The following is a 5797-nucleotide window of genomic DNA, read 5'->3' on the forward strand; positions in this document are numbered from 1 at the left end:
GTACCCACCACCCTCCATGTGAAGAACTTTCCACATATATCTTCCCCTAAAAACTTTTCCCCTTTCACTTTGTGCTCATGATGCCCAATATGGAGTCTTCCACTCTGGGAAAAAGTTTCTTGTTACCCACCTCTCATGATTTTGTAGGCCTTAATCAGGTTCCCCCGCCCACCCAACCTCCTACTTTCCAATGAAAATAAGCCTAATCTACTCAACCTCTCCTCATAGGTAGCACCCCCCAACAGGCAACATCCCGGTGAACCTCCTCTGCACCCTCTCCAAAGCATCCACATCCTTTTGGTTAATGTGGTGACCAGAACTGTACGCAGTGTTCCAAATGTGGCCGACCAGAAGTCTTATACAACTGTAACATAGTGGTCCAATTGTAACTCATTGCTTGAAAAATCTTACAATTCAAAAGTGCAGAATATCCTATGTAATTTTGCAAAATACCAAAAGATGCAAAGGGTGCCCAAAGACAGTGAGGCACAACAAAACAGCTTTAAAAGTCAATGCAAAAAAAAATGTGATGCCACTTGGATGTCTCAAACGTCTGCCTCAATTTCAATTAGTGTATTCTCAGTTATTTCTCCCCCTCCATTTATTCCTACTCTTCATCCAGACTAGGGTCATTTTCTTCTTTTTGCTTCTATTTTATGCAGTTATGATTAAATGAAATTTTACTGGTGTTGGTGGCCCTGTCGTACCATAATCAACTGGCACACATAAGCCTAGATGGTAATTCTATTTCAAACATGAAAGTACTAGAGCAGAGACAAATCTTGATCTCAGCAAACTTCCAAGCAGGAGCAAAAAGGTTAGTTCAGATAAGCTATGAAAAAAAAATACACTTCTTCCCATTGATCAGTGTATTAAACATAAATAGAATACATAACTTATTTTAATGTAAAACCCCAAAAAAAAGAAAAAAAAAGAACATTCCCCATCTCTATTTGGTTTCCAGAACCTTTCCATGCCATGTCGCATCAGCACAATCCGAGAGAGCTTTGTGAATGACTCTGTTACATTGAAGTTGCAGAGTGGACTGACTTCAAAGAATGTCATCCCATTTTTTTCAGCATAGGCTCGTGCCTGTTCAGTGGGAACCTGCCTCTTGAAGGCAAGATGTAACCTGTTACCAACTAAAATTCTCGGTACACCAGGAGCGTGCTCATCGATCTCTTTGATCCAGCGGTCAATCCCATCAAAGGACCATCGATTAGTGATGTCATAAACTAAGAGTATACCTTGTGCACCTCTGGAATAGGATCTAAAGATTGTGCAAAACCTCCCCTGACCTGAAGTGTCCCAGAGCTCTAGCTTTACACGCCTGCCATCCAGCAGGATTGTAGTGGTCTTGTAGTCAATTCCGTTGCTGTAGGCGTAGGGGGACTCGCTGGCCCCGTCCTGCAAACTCTCCAGGATCTCTCCCTTGCCCACGTCGCTGTTGCCTACCAGCAGGAACTTGAGCAGGTAATCGTAGGTCTTCACCGGGCTTCCCTGGCTCGTCGTCGCCGCCGCTTCCTTATTAAGTTACATAGCTGATACGGATCACTGTAAAAACCCTATAATACTAAACACAATTAAAGCTTGGAATATAATGCGGCAAAATGAGGGCAACTCACATAAAACATCCCCGTATGCGCCGATAGTGGGAGCATGGGGATTCCAACCGGGGTTTACAGATGCCACTTTTAAACTCTGGAGATCCAGGGGTATCTCATATCTAGGGGACCTATTTGAAGATGGGGTCCTGATGTCTTTTGAACAGCTGCGTCAGAAATTCGATTACCTAATGGAGACCTCTATCGATACTTCCAAATTCAAGACTATATACAGAAGAAGACTACGTTATTAGATAGTCTTTATAAATCAGATAGAGAATGTAGAGTACTACGACCAATGGGGGTATCCTCCATCAGTACTATTTATCATTTATTACATGATGAAGTATCGGGAGATATGGACAATCTGCTTAAAACATGGGATCAGGAATTGGGACTAGAAATCTCTATAGAAACGTGGAATGACATTTGGGAAAACGCCAGAAGAATCACCATCTGTAACAGAACTCAAGCTATCCAGCTGAAGATACTTCATAGGGCCCATATAGCACCGGATCGATTGGCAAAATTTAAGGCAGGGGCATCTCCAATGTGTCCCAAATGTAAAATAGAGGTGGGCACTCTTGTACATTGTCTATGGACCTGTCATAAGATCTGTAGATACTGGACTAAAGTAGCAAGTGCCCTGACAGAAATTTTAGGAACGGAAATTAAAGTGGACCCTGTATCTCTCCTTTTGGGCTTTTCGAACTTATCCTCCCTGGACATGTACGGGAAGAGACTATTTTCTATTCTCTCTTTCTGTGCAAGGAAAAATATTTTGGTAAACTGGGTGGCTGAGGGCCCCCCTGGACTTTCAAATTGGCACAGATTAATTATGGAATGTATTCCCCTTGACGTCCTTACAAATATGGTGCACCAAAAGACCAAATTATTTTATAAAGAATGGCAGCCCTTCTTGAATTATATGAATACAGATATTTCAGCTATCCTAACAATTAGTTAATTGAGATTACGAACCTGGCTGGTCGGGGCCCCTTGGGAGATGAATTCCGCACGAATACGGATTTTGTTACATTTGATGTTAACACATTCTGAGCATGTATCTCACGACCCAATTTCTATGTTATCCGCTGTTTTTTTTACTCTTTCTCTTATCTGAATAATGTAAGAGACTTAAATATACACTCTGGTTAGTTGTAGGTTAGATTAGTAGTTAGTTGAGTTTTGTTTTTTTTTCTCGGTATTTTTCTTTTGTTAAATTTTGGTTATTATATATTTAAGATTTAATTGTATATCAATGTTTGTACTTGAGAGTTTTGTTTATTTTTGTAAACTTGTAAAAATGTTAAATTTCTAATAAAAATATCTATTTTAAAAAAGGCATCTGGACGGGTAAATGAATAGGAAGGGTTTAGAGGGATATGGGCCAAGTGCTGGCAAATGAGACTAGATTAGGTTAGGATATCTGGTTGGCATGGACGAGTTGGACCAAAGGGTCTGTCTTCATGCTGTGCATCTCTATGACTCTATATGACCCAAACAGCAAAGAGTTATTTCCCTTCCCTGATTTCCATTGACTCCATAAAATAAAAGCAAATTACTGCGGGTGCTGGAATCTGAAACCAAAAGAGAAAATGCTGGAAAATCTCAGCAGGTCTCACATCATCTGTAAGGAGAGAAAAGAGCTGACGTTTCGAGTCTAACTGACCCTTTGTCAAAGCTGGGGTGATGAGAGAGTGGGGAGCGAGAGAAAGAGAGACAATCAAGAAATAAGAGGTACAGAACAGTGAAAAAAATTTTAAAAAGGGATAAAAAAAGGGGCTTTGGCAAAGGGTCAGTTAGACTCGAAACGTCAGCTCTTTTCTCTCCTTACAGATGCTGCCAGACTTGCTGAGATTTTCCAGCATTTTCTTTTTTGGTGCCATTGACTCCAGTTTTGCTAGAGCTCATTGTTGCTACACTCAGGCAAATGCTGGTTTGACGTCAAGAGCAGACACTCTCACCCCACCTCTGGAATTCACCTCTTTTGTCCATGATTCAATCAAGGCTGTCCTAAGACTATATTTTGTCTCATTATTATTATTCTATGTTGCTGAGTTGGCAGGAGGAGGAATGGGCACCGACACCCATGCAATAGTATCCTTGCTCCCCAGCAAGAGCCCTAATATATTTTGAAGAAGAAGCACGAAGATGGACAGGATATTACAAACATTACTGCTTTCATTATTTTGAAAATGAATGAAATGGATCCTTATATTTTGTGGAATTGTAGAGTGACATATTTTAAACATTTCATTTACTTGATTCCTTCCACTGACACCACTGAGGTTGGAGGGACGCAACAATCCTTTTTATGTCCCACTCTACCACTTGTCACAATAAATTTGAAATTATAACACGTTGATGTTACAGTCAACTAGGTCTCAAACTATGTGTGGTTTAATATTAGAAACAATTCAGCTAAATTTTATGTCAACACAGAATAACAAAAATATTATAAATATAACCTCAGCAAACATGTCAAGATTATTGACAAAAATAGTAGAATTTGCAAAGATAGATATGATGAAGATATCATATTCTAACATCTCAAAGTGAATGTGAGGTAATCTGAGTAATTCAGTGATGACATCAAATAGTAAATAAAACAAATCCAACCAATTTCTCAATAATTCCCCAGGTGTTAGTGACACTGTTAGTCACCACATCTCATTAAAATTTCAGAAAGGACCCAAGTTGTTAACTTTTGATGATCTGGCCTTGAAAATTCCTCAAGGACTGCTTCAATGACTGCTGACATTCTGTTACTTTCCTGAGACCAAGTTTTCCTGGATTGTAGAAACTGCATTCCAGTATGTAATCACAGGTGTAACTCTAGATTTTTCAGACAATTAGTTTTACAAAGCTGGTACTGTCTTTGGAAATTTTTCTTGTTCTTTATGCTAAAATGAAAGACCTCATATTAAATTAAACCATCCAAAACAATTAAGGTATCTACATTAAATCACTTCTTAGAGTTCAGTTTATCAATTTCCTTTAAGTGCAGCAATTGTTTTGGGATATAAACATTTCCAATGACCACACTGATATCTATAAATTTGAGGTTGCGGTTCTGCATCTTGCACTTCATGAGGCAAGTGTTTAATACCATAGTGGTCATTAGAAAATAAGATGTAGGAATGAACCTTCCATTTTTTGATTAATTACCAGTTTTGTCATGTTGAGATAGGGTTTCTCTTCATGAGTCAAGAGTGTGGTGCTGGAAAAGCACAGCAGACCAGACAGCATCCGAGGAACAGGAGAATCAATGTTTTGGGCATAAGCCATTCATCAGGAACCATCTGATCTTCAGCATTTACAGTCCTCACTTTCTCCTAGTTTGTCTTCATGAGTCCTAATGGGTTTCTTGCCACATTTTACCAAATTTGCTTCATGAACTACCTACCCGACTCTGACTGTATCCTCCTCACCCAATTCCAGCCCATTGTATCACTTGTCACTCCGAGGCCATCTTGAAAAGGCACCTGGACAAACATTGACAATGCAGTGTTGTCCATCACTGACAAGGTAAAAGCTCAGTATTCACAAAGTCATGCTGCTCACAGCACATGGCCAATACCCCCTCGCACATAAATCTATGTTTTCTCTCACTAATCACTTATTAACCACAAGACAACACAATTGACCTATGTTTCGTTACACCTGCTCTAAGCAGTCTGTCTAAGTACCCTACACCCAGCAGCCACTGTAGATCCACAGCTTCTCGTTATTCATAAAGGGAATACCTCACAACAGGCAAGCACTGAGACAATTCCAAACATGACCATTTATTTATAGTCAGCAAACGTGATAAGACTAAAGAACAGGACTTCTACAGTTCACTCGATACTGAAATTAGTCCATTGGACATTCTGAGAGACTGAAACAACTTGAATGAGTAATAAATACTGTAAAATACCAGTTTTGTTCCCTTAGTGGTATCTGACAAAAGGCCAGTTGCATATCAAACTTATAAGAAGTCACGCTGAAAGTTTTTGATGTGTAGGAAATGGATGCTTGTTTGGAATTATGGATTTATTAGCTGCTGTAAATTTGAATAGTTCAAGTAGACAATTTTGCATCAAGCAGTGAATAGATTTAATATTCACAATGATAGATACATCCTCAACAATACTGTATGCATCGACCCCTTTCATCTCCAGTGACCCTTTGGCATGGTTTATACAAGA

At 39.4% G+C, this 5797-nt stretch overlaps 1 pseudogene; it reads right to left on the reverse strand.

The window, feature by feature from the left end:
* Positions 1-864: 864 nt before the first annotated feature.
* Positions 865-1533, reverse strand: LOC140462772 (ras-related protein Rab-40C pseudogene; annotated as a pseudogene).
* Positions 1534-5797: the final 4264 nt, after the last annotated feature.

The sequence above is a fragment of the Chiloscyllium punctatum genome, chromosome 37, assembly GCF_047496795.1.
Source record: "Chiloscyllium punctatum isolate Juve2018m chromosome 37, sChiPun1.3, whole genome shotgun sequence".
Lineage (NCBI taxonomy): Eukaryota > Metazoa > Chordata > Chondrichthyes > Orectolobiformes > Hemiscylliidae > Chiloscyllium > Chiloscyllium punctatum.